The 20,243-nt window shown below is 35.5% G+C and overlaps 1 protein-coding gene across 6 annotated transcripts in view; it reads left to right on the top strand.

The window, feature by feature from the left end:
- Dgkb (diacylglycerol kinase beta) overlaps positions 1–20,243 on the top strand; it is a 547,855-nt gene that overhangs the window by 227,521 nt on the left and 300,091 nt on the right. The gene's annotated exons all lie outside the window — the stretch shown is intronic.

The raw sequence follows: 20,243 nt of genomic DNA, 5'->3' as shown, positions 1-20,243 counted from the left end.
GAAAGTTTTCTGGGCTTGAATTCAGGACCTAGGTACTTGAGGTTTTTTTCTCAAGGCCAATGTTCTACCATTTGATCCACAGCTCCATATTTGGCTTTTTGGTAGGTAATTGGAGATAAGAATCTTTTGGAGTTTCCTGCCTAGGAACCATAATCCTCAGATCTCAGCCTCTTGAGTTGCTAAGATTACAAATGTGAGCCACTGGTACCCAGCTCCATATATATATTATCATTATAGATAATATTACAATACTTATTAAGCAATATCTCTCTTGATAGAATGCTCCATGAGGAGCATTTGCAAGTAAATTATCATGTATTGTGTACTTCTTATTAGATGAGAATAGCTCATTCTTGCTTTCAGTGACTGTACATAGCTCTGAATCAAGAGCCTGAAACAGGAAAAATTATTTTCTATAATTGTCGTATTCATCAAGACCACCCACTCCCAGCCCAGCGTCATCCTGTTGTTCTGCTGTAATTACATAGCAAATCATTGGCTCATAGTGTAACATGACAATGCTTTTAATTATCACAATACTTAAAATTTATGATGGAATTCTAGAGACATAAAAATGGCATGGAGTATCAATATAACATGTTCAACAATGCATGGCAATGAAAGTTCTTTAACGTACTTATTTGTTGTCACTAAGAAGTTACTGGTAGGGCTGGGAAGGTGGCTTAGTGGTAGAGCACTTGCCTTGCATGCTCGAGGCCCTGGGTTCGATTCCTCAGCATCACATAAGCAAAAAGAAAAAAGCCGGAAGTGGCGCTGTGGCTCAAGTGGTAGAGCGCTAGCCTTGAGCTGAAGAGCTGAGGGACAGCACCCAGGCCCAGAGTTCAGGCCCCACGACTGGACCAAAAAAAAAAAAAAAAAAGTTACTGGCACCAGACCCCTCATACTTTCACTCAGCTTTCTTGCTCAGAGTTAATATTCTACCTCGTGAGCCATGCCTCCAGTCAAGCATTTTTTCTGGTTATTTTGGAGATGGAATCTTCTTTCAGAACTTTTCTCCTGTTTCACTTTGAACTAAGATCCTCCAGGGTATCCACCTTCTAAGTAGCTAGGATTATGGATGCGAGCCACCAGCACCCACCTCATAATTGCTTTTACATAAGCATGACATACTGTATCTTAAAATTTTCCTATCTTGGGCTGGGAAGGTGGCTCAGTGGTAGAACGATTGCCTTGCATGCTTGAAGCCCTGGGTTCAATTCCTCAGCACCACATAAGCAGAAAAAAAAAAAGCCGAAAGTGGCACTGTGGCTCAAGTGGTAGAGCGCTAGCCTTGAGCTGAAGAGCTGAGGGATAGCGCCCAGGCCCAGAGTTCAGGCCCCACAACCGGACCAAAAAATTTTTTTTCCCTATCTTTCCTTTGTTTCATTGAATTCTCAATCTATATATATATATAGATAGATTATCTGGAATAAGTTTATGGTGCTTCCTTTGTTAAGAATTGCAACTAATCAATAATTTCAGAACTATCTAAGACTTGATTTTTAAATTTTTAGAAGATTTGATTTTTAAGTGTAAAACAAGCTACTTTTTATTGAGTTTCTGTGTGTGAGAGTTTGTTCTCCATTTATTACAAAAATAGGATTTCTTTTAATTATCTGCACGTCACTGTGATTTGCTATTGTTTTTATCTCATTCCGTTAAAGAAGAAACATGATAATCAGGGAGTTTAGACAACTAGAATGGAGAAAGCAATTCAATTCTGTCTTTTCTATTCTTTTAAGGTAGGTCTTCTAACTCTTAGAATTAGGTCTTTTAAATTAACATATCCTTTTATATAATTTTGCGTTAATAAAAATATTGTGTATATGAAAACGATTTCAATTTCTACCAGTTTAACATGATGGACAGGAGAAAAACTGTATGAATAAGTAATGTAATACTTCTCTTATACTTAAGTAAGTACTTGTAGTACTTGTGAAACTAGTTCCTGCACACAGACATATCATAATCTCCAAATCCTTAAATACTCCACATGTGCATATCTAACTCTTTTTTGTTGAGCGGGGTTGTCTTGGGCTTGAACTCTGGACCTGGGCGCTGACGCTCAGCTCTTCAGCTCAAGACTCTACTACTTAAGCCACAATACCACTTCCGGTTTTCAGGTGGTTTATTAGAGATAAGAGTCTCATAGACTTTCTTGCTTGAGCTGGCTTTGAACCGGGATTCTCAGCTTTCAGCCTCCTGTATAGCTATGATTACAGGCGTGAGCCACCAGTGCTCGGTTCTAACTCTTTCTCTCTCTCTCTCTCTCTTTTTTTTCCCAAAAGCATTACAACAAAGTTGACTGAAATATGACTCTGTAAGATCTCTGTGAAGATTTGAGAACAGTGTAGCATCAGAGATAGCACAATTCCCCATGTCATCTGGCTGTGGATAGTAACTGTGTTGCCAGTCTGGTGGGAGAAGAGAGGCAAGGTCAAAGTCTTGGCAGATGTTTTCCATTAAAATCTCCCCAACTGAGAGCTTTTGGGCTGAGTGACTGGACCCTCAGAGATAAACGCATAACATCTCTCTGGGAATTTTTCAGTATTTTGAGTCTGTAGGGCAGACGAAGCTACAGGTTGGTTCAACTTACCAAAGTAGTGCACTTCAAAACTAGTAACATTATACAGGAAATCTTCATAGGGTCATTAAAGAAATTAACCAAGAAAATTGTGTATAGGTGGGCTTTGTGAGTGAGAAGAATTGTGTGAATAAAACTACACAGTAGAAAAGACAGGTTCTGTTTGGGGAGAGTGAACACTGTGACTAGACAGACGATCAGAATGGGAACTGTAGATGAATAAAATAAATTTAAAAAGGCAAGTGGACAAAGTGCATTGCAAACAAGGTGTTTTCAGACAAGGAATTTAAAGGTTCAGGTTTGTGTGGAAACACTGAAGGATTTTGGAAAAGTATTTCATCATTTGTAAGGGAGAATAGTCTGATTGCCACCCAAACATGTATTTATCCAAGAATTCATTATTAAAATCCGTGTTCTTTTTTTTTTTTTTTTTTTGGGTCCAGTCGCGGGGCCTGAACTCTGGGCCTGGGCACTGTCCCTCAGCTCTTCAGCTCAAGGCTAGCGCTCTATCACCTGAGCCACAGCGCCACTTCCAGCTTTTTTCTTTTTGCTTATGTGGTGCTGAGGAATCGAACCCAGGGCTTCAGGCATGCAAGGCAAGTGCTCTACCACTGAGCCACCTTCCCAGCCCTAAAATCCGTGTTCTATACATGCATTTGTGGTAGCGTCTTAGTGGTACTGTATCTATTTGTTACTTGTTTGTCTCCAGTACAGCATTTCATAAATGGAAGATATATCAACTATAGTGACACTTTTCTGCTCTGGTCCTAAGGTATTGCTAAATCTTCTCATCCAGATTAGAAGCTCTGCAGTGTGTTGCCCAAGTGATGTGGTTTTGATGACTGTCCAATATTTATAAATGAATTTTCTTTTTCTGCACACACAATTATGATTATCAGCATCATACTCAATAGCTACTGGAATTATTCTGTTACCACAAGTGAAGCTATCTCACAGGTCTTTGGGCATGGCATTAGAGTTCAGGCCTCACGACCGGACCCAAAAATAAATAAATAAATAAATACTATTTAATTTGAAGATTTTATTAGTGCTATAAAGAAGAGTTGATCAATTTGTCTCAACATGTTAGAAAGCGAACTAAATATTTTTTTTATTTGCATGTCATTTGTTTTTTTTATTTTTATTGTAAAAAATATTTTATTGTAAAAAAAATTTGTGTCCCTATCTTGGGGTTCATTTCTCTTAACATAATCTTATATGGTCATATGTACATAGCTTTTGACTTTTGCTACTTGTCCTACACATGTATTAGTTATCACAAATAAGGGAAACCATGGAACCTATGATACTTTGGGCCTGGCTTACTTCACTTAGTATAATTTTTTCCAGGTCTTTCCATTTCCTAACAAATGGGGCAATGTTATTCTTTCTGATGGAGGCATAGAATTCCATTGTGTATATATATACCAAATTTTCATGATCCATTCATCTACTGAGGAGCATCTGGGTTGGTTCCATATCTTAGCTATGTTAAATAATAGGTGTGCTGATAGCCTTACTATAGCGTTGTTTGTGATCGTTTGGGTAAATGTCCAAAAGTGGGATTGCTGGGTCATAGGGGAGCTCTATGTAGAGTCTTTTGAGGAACTGCTTTCCATACTGCTTTCCAAAATGATTGAACAAGTTTACATTCCCACCAGCAATGCAGTAAGGTTCCCTTCTGGCCACATCCCCTCCAGCATCTGTTGTTATTAGAGTTCTTGATTATAGCCATTCTAACTGGGGTGAGGTGAATCTTAATGTTGCTTTGATTTACATTACTTTTATGGTTAGAGAGGTTGAACATTTCTTCATGTGTCTATTGGCCATTCTTATTTCCTCTTCAGAGAAGTTTTTTAATATATATATTATTGTAAAAATACTGTACAGAGGGGTTACAGTTACATGAGTAAGGTAATGAGTACATTTCCTATTGAGCATTATTACACCCTTCTTTATATTTCCCCTACATCCCTTTCTTCCCCACCTCCCCAAATCCTCCCCCCCCCCACAACGTTGTAAAGTTCATTTTCTTTTTCTCACTGTATTTGGTTCTGATGTTCTGAATCTTGTATATACATTTTTGTAATTTGGGGAGGGGAAGGGTTTTAGCAGAATGCTTAAATGGGGATGCAGGTTGACCCATTGGTGATGATGAGATGTACAGGACACTGTTGAAAATGAACTTTAAGTTGGGAGGGGGGCAGGGAGGGAGGAGTTGAGGAGATAGGGAGGGAAGGGATGGTAGAGGAAAAGCAAAGGAGGAGGTAACAATGCTTGATAGGAAATGTACTCATTACCCTGTTCATGTAACTGTAACTCCTCTGTACAGTATTTTTACAATGTTAGCTTGATTTAAATATTTAGTTGGCATAATAACTGTATTTTGTCCACAACTCATTAAAAATAATGTAATAGCTCAAAATAATCCAGTAGAATATTAAAGTAATGAGAAGATCACTCATGAAGTTATAACCCAAAGATTGAATTACAAATTGTGGAAGGTAAATCTGTATATTCTTAGATAAGCAAATTACCAAGTATGATGACTTTGCATAAACACACAAACTAGAAGAGAATGATAGAAATTATGAAAATAAAAGTGTTTTAAAATAAGATTTCATTAGATTGATGATTCTTTTTAACTTACCCTGGAGCTTTTTAGGTTAGACTTTTCTACCAATTTGGGTCATGAACTTTTGTTTAATTTCCAAACAAAGCCCAATAATCTATGTTGAAAACCAATTGAGTTATTTCAGAACGATTGTCATACAATGTTTGCAAAATAAATTATTATTTTATGTGCCCAAGGCAAAGAAGAGATCAGGTTTTCAAAGGTATCATTAAAATTATATCCTCATAGCAAATATGTCACATGTTAGCTGAGAATGTTATAGCAACAAATGCAATAGTAATAACAAAAACATTGTACCCCAAGAATAATGTATAGGAAAATTCCTTTATTAAGTGACACTGTTGAGAAGGGCAGCAAATCTGTTTTTACATCTGGGAGACTGAGTACAGGGTCTGTTCAAAATAACAAATACATCACTTGATCTCTGTAAGAAATAGATAAATGTGTGACATGTAAATGAGAGGAACATTTTCATTTGTTATAGGACTTGAGTCAAGAAACAATTGGCAAATTTTTAAGGACAATTGAAATGACATATTCTGATAAAATAAATCCCTGGGTAAGATACCCTGAATTTGATACTAAAGAAAGGTAATCTACATGCTATGAACCTTCATTTTGTGACACAATACAAAGTTCTAGATCTTCTTAGGTGTTGATGCAAATCAACAATTTGGAGGTTGATAAAGTACATATACTAAGTTTAATCATCTCACTGAGATGGAGGAGTTGAGTGGTAACTTGGAACCACATGTTTTAATACTGAATCACCATGTCTGGTAACATAACTTTTTGTTACACAAGTTTTCAAATACAAATTGTTAAAGAACCTTGCAAAGAAAAGGTTTTTATTTTTGCTTTATTTGTGAAGCAATAAATATCCATTTTTTAATAATATTTCATATTATAGCTCAAGGAAAACATGATAGGGTGGGACTATAACTCTTTCCCACTTTAAGCTATAAGTGGTATATAAAACTGCATGTGAGCCAGGCACTGGTGTCACAAGCCTCTAATCAATCCTAGCTACTCAGGAGGCTGAGATCTAAGGATAGCAATTCAAAGCCAGCCTGTGAGACTTTTTTTTTTTTAACTGTGAAAATACCAAACAGAGGGGTTACAATTACATGGGCAAGGTAATGAGTACATTTCTTTCTTTTTTCTTTTTTATTTTTTTTTGGTTAATTATTTGAGTACATTTCTTATCAAGCATTGTTGCCTCCTCCTTTGTTTCCCCTTCCCATCCCTTCCCAACTCCCCCTCCCCTCCAATTAACCACCAGAAAACTGGAAGTGGTGTTGTGGTTCAAAGTGGTAGTGCACTAGCCTTGAGCTGAAGAATTCAGGGACAGTGCTCAGGCCCAGAGGCCCAGAGTTCAAGCCATACACACACACACACACACACACACATGCAGACACACACACACAAATAAAAATTCAAAATTGCATGTTAGTGATTTACACAATTTGGAGAATATAGATGTGTTTACCTGCTCATGTTACCAACACTGCTATCAGGTTATTAAACAAGTCTGATATCTCAACATTTCCATGTGCCTGTTTGTTTTGGGAGGATTATTTTTGCTTGAATTGAATTGTAAGAAGCAGAGACCTAGGAGATCTACCATCTCAAATTTTTAAGTATATGTGGTTTATTATTAACTATAACTATTATTTTACTACAGTGGGTCTCTGGGACGTATTTATCTTGTGTAACTATAACTTGATACACATTGAACAACCTCCATATCATCTTCCTTCTTATCCTGGTAGCTACATTCTATTAACTACTTCTAAATATGTGACTTTTCTAGCTGCATCACACAGAGGAATCAGGCAATATCTGTACTGTTGTGATTGATTTACTTTGTTTAACATAATGTTTAAGTATCTATTTTGTCATAATTAATTTGTCCTACTATTATTTATATTGTTGTTATTACGCTGCTCATCCTGGGGTTTGAACTTACGGCCTAGATACTGTCTCTGAGCTTTTTTTTCTTGTTGAAAGTGTTTTGCCACTTGAACACAGGCCCACTTCTGACTTTTTTGTGTGTTTGTGTTATTAATGGATATAAGGATGCTCAGACTCACTTTAAACTGCAATTCTTGAGACTCCAGTCTCCTGAACAGGTAGACTTACGGGCATGAGTCACTGCTACCAGGAGATTTCCTCTTTTTTAAAGGTGAAATATTCTAATGTATATAAAGAACACATTCTTAAAAAAAATCATTCCTTACTAATGGATATCACGCTGCCCTGCCATATCTTGCTTATTATGAGTAATGTTGCATGAACATGGCTGTGAAGACTTCTTTTTAACCTTCTGATTTCTCTATTTCTAACATTAGTATTGGTATATACTAGTTCTTCAAGGGTGTTTAATTGTAATGTGTCTCTATGTGCATGTACTCTACTTGAATCCAACTTGTCCCCTCTTTTTTTCTCTCCTTTATTCCCCGCTTTCCTTAAAATAATTTCAGCAGCTTTAGCACATGTATACAAAATAATAAAAACACATTCACTCTCCTTTACTCTGTCTGTGCCTGCCCCAAACTAGTGCCTACTTTCAAACAGAAACTGTTTGTATTTCTGTAATGAACTTTTAAAGTGTACATTGATGGTTTAAAGGGGGGATTACTATGTTGTTTAAACACGCATATATTGTTCTTTATTTACATTACTGCTGTCTCTCTTTTCAGTTCTTTTGGAAAAGCAATTGGGATTGTTGGATCATGTTTATATTTTATAATGCTAATTATAAAAATTTCAAGACTCTCAATAATATTTTCCATAATGAATCCAATTTTACGTTCCCATCAAGAATAGACAAGAGTTCAAATTTCTCCAGAGCCTCACCAACATTTATTATGTGTGTCAGGGTGTATGCATGGGCATGTATGTGTATGTGTGTGAGTATGTGTGTGTGTGAGTGATAAGCATCCTGATAGGTGTGAGATAATATCTCATTGTGGTTTTGATACACATTTCCTTGCTAACCATGTTTTCATGTGCCTATTGTTCATTGTTGGATTTTCTATGAAAAACTATGTATCCTAGTCCTATTCTAATTTTTAATTATTTTATCTTATCCTATCCACTTACTTCCTCTTTTTTCTCTCCTTCCTTCCTTCCTTCCTTCCTTCCTTCCTTCCTTCCTTCCTTCCTTTCTTCCTTCCTTTCTTCCTTTCTTTGGTTCCTTCCATTCTTTCATTTGTTTTCTTTTTGTTGGTCATAGAGCTTGAACTCAGGCTTGCATGCTGTCTCTGATCTTTTTCCACTTAAGGATAGCGCTCTACCCCTTTAAGCCACAGTGCCACTTCCTGGTGATTAATCAGAGATCACAGGCTCATGGACGTTCCTGCCTGAGCTGGCTTTGAACCATGATCCTCAGATTTCAGACTCCTGAGTACCTAAGATTACAGGTGTGAGCCATAGGTGCCCAGCTGAGACTCTCATTTTTCTGACATCATATTGCTGATATCTTTGCAAAAGATAAATTGACTGTATACTTGGGGATTTCTTTCTGAGCTACATTGTTTTCCATTGGTCGGTATAGCTACGTTTATGCCACTACCATACTGTCTTGTTTACTGTAGGAAGTATGTTGCCTCTGTTTTTGTTTGCTTTTTTTTCAAATTTGTTTTCTTATTTTGCCACAGTGGTGAATTCTTCTACTGGATTGAGCCTACTCTTGAAGGCCTCTATTATGCGTTTTCATTCTGGTCACTGTCATTTACAGCTCTTGGATTTCTTCAGAAGTTTCTGTTTTATTCTTGAACTTTTCATTTTGTTCTTTAGACTAATTTTCTGATTTATTTTCTAATTCATTGAATTTATGCTGAAGACAATTTTAAGTCTGTAAAAATTTCTTTGGGATGAGTTATGGGATCTTTATTACTTTCCTTACCGGTGCTATTTTTATATTTTTTAAATCTTTTTATCTTGGTCATTGTGTCTATACACTTGAAAAAATGGATACTTCTCATTTTTAATCGTGTCCTTGTTAGTGAAGTCCTTGATCATTCCACACAGTGTGAGATTCGGAAGCAAAACTGGAGGTATCTTGGAATAAGAGTTCTGTGGGTTCATGCTCATGGGTGGGCAGGGTTGTCCGCATGAAGCAGTTGGAAAGAGCTGTCTGGAAGGGCTCAGCATTTAGGTGAGAGTGGTGGAGAGTCAAGGTGTCTGCATGTCAGCTGCTAAAAGCTTGCTTTGCTGTGAGCCATTCCCAGATACTTTCACCATGCTGAAAGTACAAACTGGAGCAGAAATGATCCTCCTGGACAGTGCCATGAAACATAGAAGAAGCTGGATGCATAATAATAGTTTTTAGGGCTAGGAATACGCCTAGCCTGCATGAAACCCTGAGTTCAATTCCTCAACACCACATAAACAGAAAAGACTGGAAGTGGTGTTGTGGCTCAAGTGTTAGAGTGCTAGCCTTGAGCAAAACAAGCTCAAGGACAGCACTTAGGCTCTGAGTTCAAGCCCCAGGACTGGCAAAAAAATAAATAATATTTTTTAGACAGATGCACTGATACATGAATAGATAGAGAAATAGTATATAGATACATAGTTATTTTAGAGATAAATTATTTGCATAAATTAATGATTATTATATCTTCCTTATGCACTGATCATTTTATCAGTATGAAGTATAATTCTTGTCTCTGGAATTTTCTCATATATTAATAAAATCCATTCCAGTTCTCTTGTAATTACTTATGCAATAGTATTTATTACCTTACTCAAGGTTTAGTGGTTTTCATCCTTTTACTTTCAACTCATGTCTTTGTAAAACGTGCATTTTAAGGATAATGTAAAGTTGAATTTTAATGTATAGTTGAACTTGTGTCAATAATGACAACCTATTCCATTTAATGACAACCTTTTAATCCAAAGATATTTGTGAAATTATCTATACAGTTGGTATATTTATTATAAAAGTGATGTATAGAGGGGTTACAGTTTCATAAGTCAGGTTATAGAGTTCGTTTTATATCTAACATTTTATCTTATATTCTGTAGATCTAGAAGATTTTCTTTCTTTGTGTTTCATTTATTGCTTCCTAGACAATTAAAATAGTTTCCTGTGTCATTTTAGGGCTCTGTTCTTATACTCAACAACAAATGCATAACTTATAATCCAAAATTTATTCAGTGTAAAATTACTTAGTGGTCATTTTCAATGAATGCAAATTTCAACCTCTACTCACTATCATTGATTTGCAGAATGCAAATTTGTCTTCTTTAAAGCTAAACTTTACATTTACAAAATTAAAAAAATGGTTTGTCCTTTGCACTTGGTACTGTTACTTGCCATACAAATTTGTTTCATTAAAAAAAATCACCTATTGTAATTTTAACAATATTTCATGTTTTTTAACTATATTCCACTGAACTGATGAGCTATTAGGAATAATGCTACATTTACAAACATTTATCTCTGTGCATATATATCTTTGTTTTGGAAAGATTCTTCAGAGTTAGAATCTCTGAGCTGCATGGAAAATACCTACTTAGATTTAGAAAAACTGAAATCTTTGGGTTGGGAAGGTGGCTCAGTGGTAGAGTGCTTGCCTTGCATGCACGAGGCCCCCGGTTTGATTCCTCAGTACCATGTAAGCAGAAAAAGCCAGAAGTGGTGCTGTAGCCCAAGTGGTAGAGTGCTTACCTTGAGCTGAAGAGCTGAGGGACAGTGCCCAGGCCCAGAGTTCAGGCCCCACAACTGGCAAAAAAAAAAAAAAAAAAAAAAAAAAACAAAAACAACCTGAAATCTTTTAGTATTTTCAGGGTATCTGTTCTTGCATTGAGGTCTTTGATCCATTTGGAATTGATTCTAGTGCAAGGTGATATTTGGAATTGATTCTAGTGCAAGGTGATATATCCGGATTTAACTTCAGAGATACACACACACACACACACACACACACACACACACACACACACACAAATATATATGTGTATATATATGTATATATACGTATATATGTATATATATATACGTATATATACATGTATATATACATATATATGTATATATACACACACAGATATATATACTATATATATATTTACTATATATATATATTTACTATATATATATATATTTACTACATATAGATATATATATATATCTATATATAGCCAATTCTGCCAGCACTATTTATTGAAGAGGCTGTCTTTCTTTCATCCTCTTTCATCCTGTGCTTTTGGCTCTCTTATCAAAGATTAGGTGGCTATAAGACTGTGGGTTCATTTCTGGGTCTTTGATTCTATTCCATTGCCCCTCAGGCCTGTTTATGTGCCAGTACCAAGCTGTTTATATAACTACAGTTTTGTAATAGAGATGCCCTTCAGTTGATGATGAATCAAGGATATGTGGTATATAAACACAATGGAACTCTGTTTCCATCAGAAAAAATGACATTGCCCCATTTGAAGGAAATGGAAATAATTGGAAAAAATTACATTAAGTGAAGTAAGCCAGACCCAAAGAAACATAGGCTGCTTGGTTTGCCTCATTTTTAATAACTAGAATATGTCTAGGATATTGTTAGCAGAGGATCATGATGGCTCAATAGCTATGTACATAAGACCATATAAAATAATGCTTATTGAAATGAACTTCCAGGGGGTGGGGGGTGGGGGGGGATGAGAAGGGATGGTAAGGGGAAACAGGAGGAGGCAACAATGCTTGATAAGAAATGTACTCATTACCTTGTCCATGTAAGTGTAACCCCTCTGTACGGTATTTTCACAATAAAAAAAAAAAGAAAGAAACTCCATGAAACAGAAACAAGAGGGTTTTTAATTGTAAAAATAAACAAACAAACAACTCTGAAAACCTAGGATCACACCTGTATACCTAGCTACTCAGGAGGCTGAGATCTGAAAATCATGATGCGAAGCCAGCCAGGGTAGCAAAGTCCATGAGACTCCTATATCCTAATAACCACCAAAGAGCCAGAAGTAGAGCTGTAGCTCAAGTGATAGAGTGATCAGGAACAGTGCCTAGACTGTATTCACATATCTAAAATCCATAGATACATTTTACTTGGAAAAAAAATCTATGTATTTCTTTGGGCTGTTATTCAAATTGGCTTTCTTATATAATTATGTTAATTATAGAGCTTATTACAAACTGTTTTTATTCAATCACATTTTCAGATATGTAATCTGCAAAATGTTTACTCTGGCTTATTTTTTTCCATCACTTAATTGTTTCTTTTCATGTAAAGTAATTATATTTTCAATGAAAGCCAATTTATGATTGGAACAATTCTGTTGTTACAGTTAAAAATAATTTTCTTCTAAATTTTTCTGCTAATATCCTTAAACCATTTATGTAGATATGGGATATGAGTTAGATTAATTTTGTGTTTATTTTGAAAAAATGAGTTGCTTCTTACAGATAGCTCACTGATATCTCATTGTTCTAGTACAAATTATATTCTCTATTTTTCATTATAGACTTAATATGATGATTGCCATTATTTTACATGGGCAATAAATGTAAGAATTTCATTTTTGACTCAAATTTGTTTTATGCATCTGTACAGCTATCCTTACAGAAATACCACAATTCTGATTAATATAATGTAGTAGTTTTAAGATAAAGTAATTCATGATTATTTTTACTTTTTAAAAATATTTTGCCATAAGATCAGTTCGTTGAGTCGGGCGCTGCTGGCTCATGCCATTGTAATCCTAGCTACTCAGAGGCTGAGATCTACGGATCACGGTTCAAAGCCAGCCCCGGCAAGGAAAGTCCATGAGAGTCTTATCTCCAATAAACCACTAGAAAACCGGAAGTGGTGCTGTGGTTCACGCGGTAGAGTGCTGGCCTTGAGCTGAAGAGCTGAGGGACAGCACCCAGACAGGCCCAGAGTTCAAGCCCCACGACTGACAAAAAAGAAAAAAAAGAAAAGATCAGTTCATTGATTTCACAAAAAAACTCTGCTGGCATTTTAATTGAATTTATAAGTCATTTTTCAAAATTACTATCTGGCTACATTCGTGTTTCTAATATATTAATCTTCCACTTCTTTAAAAACTGAAATTCTCTCAGCAAAATTAGCAGTATTTGGTATGCAAATGTTCAACTTTTTGTAATGGTTTTCTTCAATATTTTAGCATGCAGGACTGCTATAAAAGATTATTTTCTCTAAATTTAAAAAATAAAAAAATTAAAAAAAAGATTATTTTCTCAATTTTATTTCTGATATATTAAAATACAATAGATGTTCCTACATTGATTTGTATCTTGGCAACTTACCCTTCTCATTTGTAATTTTATTTGTCTGGTCTCACTGAATTAAGAGTCTACATGTAGAATCACATTGTCTGCAAATAAAACTTAGGTTTGTTTATTTTTTTCTTCTTTCCAATTGGGATGCTATAAATGCCTTTAAATTTGCTTTATTGTTTTATTTGTAGCTTCCATGGATGGATTGAATTTAAGTGGTAAAAGTAGACATTCTGTTCAAGAATAGAACAATATATTTGAGAACAATAATATACTTGAGAACACAAGCTATCTTTTCCTTATATTTGTCAATATACAAATTCAGAAATAATCACAACCTACTTGTGACGGGCAATATTTGAAAATGTTGTTAAAGGGGATTGTAGTTAATATCGTACTACTAAATGTTATACTACCAGGGTTTTTTGTTTTGATTCATGTTGTTTTAGATTTAAATTTAGCTTGATCTTTTTAAATGGTCCAGTACTGGGGTTTGAACTTATACCTCATGTTCTTGATTGATATTTTTCAGTCAAATGTGGCTCGAACACTTGAGCCACATTTCCACTTCTACCTTTTTTGCTAGTCAATTGAGAGAGAAGTATCATGGACTCTTTCCATGCTGGCTTCAAACCATGATCTACAGATCTAGTCTCCTGAGTAGCTAGGATTACTGGCTTGACCTATCAATACCTGACTAGATTGTTTCACTATTGTGTAGGTTTTCACGTTATTTATTTATTTACTTACCTTTAATTTTTTTCCCTTTTGTGGGGCTTAAACTCTGGGCCTGACGCTGGCCCTCAGCTCTTCAGCTCAAGGCTAGCACTCAACCACTTGAGCCACAGTGCCACTTCCAGCTTTTTCTGTTTATGTGGTACTGAGGAATTGAACCCAGGGCCTCATGCTTGTGAGGTAAGCACTCTACCACTGAGCCACTTTCCCAGCCCTTTCAAGTTACTTTTAAATAGATAGGATATAATGAGCTGTGGAACTCAACTGGTATACATTATGGCATATACACAGTGTCATCTTACACAAAAGCAATGCAATAGTAGGAAATAAAAGGCAATGAGAAGAGAGCTTTAATGTAATATAAATTACATACATTTTCATAGCAAACTTGTTAGGAAGTCAGTGTGAACTACCTTGCTCTATCTTGTCTGTGGTCCCCTTTCTGTATGAAGTATACTTACATATATTTATGGGACCCTCAATATATCATAAGTAAAAAATAAACCTCATTAATGGCCTAAATAAAATACATATTACCTATGCCATCTAATGTTTTATACTTGTCTTTCTATAAACAAGGGGAAGGTTTGAAATTCTGTTATATAAATTAAGAAGCTCAGGGGAGGCTTGGACAGCTATTTATATGGCAGTTATACCACAATAGAGAGGTTTTGAAAAAAGACATGAACAAGGGGAGAGGAAATGGGAAATGAGTTATCATCCCTGCAGAATGATAAGTGATGTCAATTACTCATTGATTTCTTTTCTCAGAATGCCCAAAGTTATTATTCAAAATGTGAGCTTCATTATTTTTGTATATTTTATACTTCATACAGTAGTATATAGTGATTTACTTTGAATAAATTAGAAATAAAGTGATCCATTTTGGATAAAAGAAATATAATGAAAACTTTTAATTACTATATTAGAAAATAGTTTTAATAAAATTACATTCCTGTCTCAGGATTATTGACATTTTGATATAAGGTAGAGACCACTAATGAACTCTCAATCAAAGGAAATACTTCAGTAATAATGCATGAATTAGTCATTGCTGATCAAATAAATCTACTCCAGTCCATTTTGGATTTTACTTTATGAGTAGCTATTCAGGTCAAAAGATTAACAAGTTCATAAGTGACTTCTAACAGCATACAATTGACTATGCATTTGTATCAAGCTAATCGGATAACATGATATTTAAGAGTACTTTAGATTGTAATTTATTATAGTGTGTAATTCTATATACGAAGAAAAACATGATAAATTAAAGATTAATCTAAAAAAAATCATGCAAAACCCTCAACAATATATTATTTCATGGAAAATATTTTGAGAAAATAGTAAAGAAAACAAATGTCATTAAGAATAGGTCAAAAGATTTTGAAAATAACAAAGTTATATTTTTGAGTATTATCATATCTTTCGGGTTTTTTTTGTTTTTTGTTTTTTTATTTTTGCTGGTCATGGGGCCTGAACTCTGATCTTGGACGCTGTCCCTCAGCTCTTCAGCTTAAGGCTAGTGCTCTACCACCTGAGTCATAGCACCACTTCTGGATTTTTCTGCTTATGTGGTGCTGGGGAATCTAACTCAGAGTTTTTTGCATGCAAGGCAAACACTCTACCACTGAGCCAACTTCGCAGCCCTGAGTATTATCATTTCTTTGGATACTATTATCTCCTCCTTATCCCATAAGTAAAGGATTTTGCATATTGTTTTTTATGGAGGATGAGAATATTAACATTTCATAATTTCATAGCTGTTTTATATGTGAAATATTGTAATTATTTCTTACAGATTTAACATGATCTTTGCTCAGAGCTTGTATTTTGGTGTTTTCAGTCATGCTACCAAATGAAAAATGGTTGGTTACTAGCATAGACTATATCAACTTCAAAGAATGCATAACAAAATATACAAGATTCATTTTAATAATTAGCATGTGTAAATCACAGGGATCCCTTCTCTTTTTGTCAATCTTTGCCAATCAAAAATTCTCTGATTCAGCCAGGTGCTGGTGGCTCATGCCTGTAATCCTAGCTACTCAGGAGGCTGAGATCTGAGGATCACAGTTCAAAGCTAGCCGGGGCAAGGAAAGTCCATGAGAGTCTTATCTCCAATAAACCACTAGAAAACCGGAAGTGGCATTGTGGCTCAAGCGGTAGAGCGGTGGCCTTGAGCTGAAGAGCGCTGGGACAGCACCCAAGCCCAGAGTTCAAGCCCCACAACTGACCAAAAAGAAAACAGTTCTCTGATTCTTAATAAGTTATAATATTCATACTGTATCAACTAAAATTCCATATGAGGATCTTCTTAACAAATTTAAAGTTGAAACTTGGAAAGTAACTTAGTGTTCTTCAGCATTATTATATACAGCAATGTTATTGTATTATGTAATGACAATATCCACCTGGTAATTCAGGAAGAAAACAGCGAAGGTTTAAATTATTCCAGCTACATTCCTATAAATTAGTAATGCTTAAGATATAGAAATAGCCATTAAAATCCAGTGCAACTGATCAATTTTTGAACTCTTTTCCTTTTGACATTAAATTGTTCAGTCTATTTCTCTATTTTTGCCAAATTATTTGCCCTAGAACATTAGGTCTTTTTGAAGGGTTTTACAAAGAAATTAGAAAAGAATAATTCCTTAGTACCATGGCACTTCTATATTTTATATATGAGTCCTACCAATTTTTATTTCCAATATTGATCATCTGGGTTGTAAGTACACTTGTCAAATGGTACAGTCGCATTTATTCAGTGAGTCATGTGAAATTTCTAGGTTAGGTATTTATATTTTATTAGCATAATATATGAACTTTTTTCTGTTATCAGACTGTAGAATGAGTGTAACAATATAGCTCCTCTACAATTACTGCTCAAGAAAACCACAATACAAATACATTTTCTCCAGATTACTTCATAATTATACTTCAAGTTACCACATAGTTCAGTGACTAATCACCATGTTGCTTGCAATTTTTATATCTTGTAAGCCTGCAGTTTAAAAGACAGAAATAATCAGATAATTAGTCTTTGATTATATAGTACTCACCCTGTTCTTAAAAGTACTTAAATGGTCAATAATTACCATGTAATTACAGAGCAATTATTGTAGTGCATTCACACCACCGTATGTAAGACACTGTCAGTGATTTCATCCCCTGTGTTTAGGTATTTATGACTCAGTCATAGAAAGGTTACTTGTAGGCTTCATTGGGCTAAAAACTGTCTGAGAAAGTGGTCTATTTCATAAAAGTAAAATGCAGCTGTCAGGGCAGGGAGAAAGATTGTTTCAAGAAAGGCATAGTGACTCATTTTAAGATTTTTTGACATTGCAAACAAACACAACCCATGAAAAAAAAATACTGGATATGCAGAGTTTATATTGATTACTGGAAAAATTTTAATTCATCGTGTTTCATTTCAACAATTCATCTTCCCAATGTACTTCTTTTCACTTTACCCAAAAAAGCTAGCTCGAGCACAAATAAACCATGTAAAATATACATCGGATGAGGTTCACACACTAAAATGCCCCATCCATAAACTTCCATACCACAAGAAGTTTTCAGTTCCATTATCTGGCACCTCGGGAAAAGATCATAGCTAGCATATTCTCCTTTTATTGAGCTACTGCATGGCAAGAATTAATAACTTTCCACTGTGGCAGTTGTATAAAAGTGATGCTCTAATAGTAGTCATATGTGATTGTATTTTCCTACTGAACTAAGCCTTTTCTTTCTTTCTTTCTTTCTTTCTTTCTTTCTTTCTTTCTTTCTTTCTTTCTTTCTTTCTCTCTCTCTCTTTCTTTCTTTCTCTCTTTCTTTCTTTTTTTCTTTTTCTTTCTCTTTCTTTTTCTTTCTTTCTTTCTTTCTCTTTCTTCCTTTCTTTCTCTTCCTTCCTTCCTTCCTCCCTTCCTTCCTTTTTTCTTTGTTCCTTCTTTCCTTCTTTCCTTCCTTCCTTCCTCCCTCCCTCCCTCCCTTCCTTCCTTCCTTCCTTCCTTCCTTCCTTCCTTCCTTCCTTCCTTCCTTCCTTCCTTCCTCCCTTCTTTCCTTTTTTCTCTTCCTTCCTTCCTTCCTTCCTTCCTTCCTTCCTTCCTTCCTTCCTCCCTTCTTTCCTTTTTTCTCTTCCTTCCTTCCTTCCTTCCTTCCTTCCTTCCTTCCTTCCTTCCTTCCTTCCTCCCTTCTTTCTTTCTTCTTCTTCTTCTTATTATTATTTTGTCAGTCATGGGGCTTGAACTCTGGGCCTGAGCACTGTCCCTCAGCCCTTCAGCTCAAGGTTAGTGCTCTACCACTTGAGCCACAGCACCACATCCGGTTTTCTCGTGGTTTATTGGACATAAGAGTCTCACAGTCTTACCTGCCCCGGCTGGTTTTGAACCACTATCCTCAGATCTCAGCCCCTTGAGTAGCTAGGATTGCAGGCATGAGCCACCGGCGCCCAGCTAAGCCATTTATTTTATTATAAAATGTTTTATATCTATTTATTCTCTTTACTAATCATATTCATTAGACAAATTGGGATTATTGTTGTCTGTAGTAAGGAAATCTAAACTTAAACAAAATCATAGCATTTGAAAATAATGTTATGCTACACTTTCCTGAAGCTCCCCCCCCCCCAATTATTTACATGTCATCACACATATATAAGAATTTTTGGGAAAAGTTTGAATTAAAACCCATTCTAACTGTAGTACGCTTAGTACATTCTTCAGGAATAACATTCACCATGTATTATGATGAGTACTTTCACTAGTTTCTTCTTGATCAAGGTACAAAATCTAAAATAACCACAAAATAAATGCAAACTCAGTATAAGATCTCAGTATTAAGGTTTACTGTTTTGCAAATTCTTTCATGGATACAGGCTGACTCAATGAGGTGTATCCAATAATGAATATCATTCTTTTTTTTGGGGGGGGGGGGTCCGGTCATGGGGCCTGAACTCTGGGCCTGGGCGTTGTCCCTCAGCTCTTCAGCTCAAGGCTAGTGCTCTACCACTTGAGCCAGATCGCCACTTCCGGCTTTTTTCTTTTTCTTTTTGCTTATGTGGTGCTGAGGAATCGAACCCAGGGCCTCGAGCATGCAAGGCAAGCGCTCTACCACTGAGCCACCTTCCCAGCCCATGAATATCAGTCTTTCCACTTGTGATTGAGGGAAAGTTGTTGGCAGGTCACTTATTTCACTTGTTCGAAGGACAATTAACTTAGAGGCATACTGGTCACATAATGGTAGATCTAACTTGACTAACAATGTGATTCCGTAGGAGAAAGAATGATACCAAAGATCAATAGTAAGACATGAGAAAATTCAAAGTAGTTCTTAAACTAAATTTGCAACAAATGCTAGAGTAACATAAAGTTCATTAAAACCAAATAAATCAATTCAACATCTTTTTGCTGGTAGGGTCAATGAACACTTAAGCACAAGCCCAAATAGCTCTTGAAACAACCAGGCTTGATATTGATGACAGAACAAAAGTGGGAGAAATGAGGGAAAAGTAAAATACTTTATTTACTTATATTAGTGCATGAATGTGAGTGTGGGGGGTGGGGCTGTGAGAGAGAGAAAAGGAGAGAGATAGGGAGAGAGAGACAGAAAAACAAAAACAGACAAAGTAGATTCAATTTTGGTTATCATGTTATTGGCTTTTAAATGTGTAGTTCCTCTTAGTTGGGTACTAGTGGCTCATGTCTGTAATCCTAGCTACACAGGAGGCTGAGATCTTAGAATTGTGATTTGAAGCCATCCCAGGCAGAAAAGTCCATGAGACAGTTATCTACAATGATCTAACAAAAAGCCAAAATAATTGTTTCTGACACTGCTGTATTTTTCCTATGCTTTACAAACCACTAGTATGCTATGGCATACTTCCAATCTTCATATTCAGCACAGGTAATTTAAAATTATTAATTTAGAAACTATTTCATTAGTTAAAGCCATCTTTTTCAAAATGCCTTTAATCAGAACATTGTATGTTTTGTGTTTTTGACTCTCTTTTCTTTTCTTTCTTTTTTTTTTTTTTTTTTTTT

Source organism: Dipodomys spectabilis, unplaced genomic scaffold (genome assembly GCF_019054845.1).
Source record: "Dipodomys spectabilis isolate Male_0828 unplaced genomic scaffold, ASM1905484v1 ptg000190l, whole genome shotgun sequence".
In the NCBI taxonomy this organism is placed as follows: domain Eukaryota; kingdom Metazoa; phylum Chordata; class Mammalia; order Rodentia; family Heteromyidae; genus Dipodomys; species Dipodomys spectabilis.
This window is presented reverse-complemented; position numbering and strand designations above follow the sequence as displayed.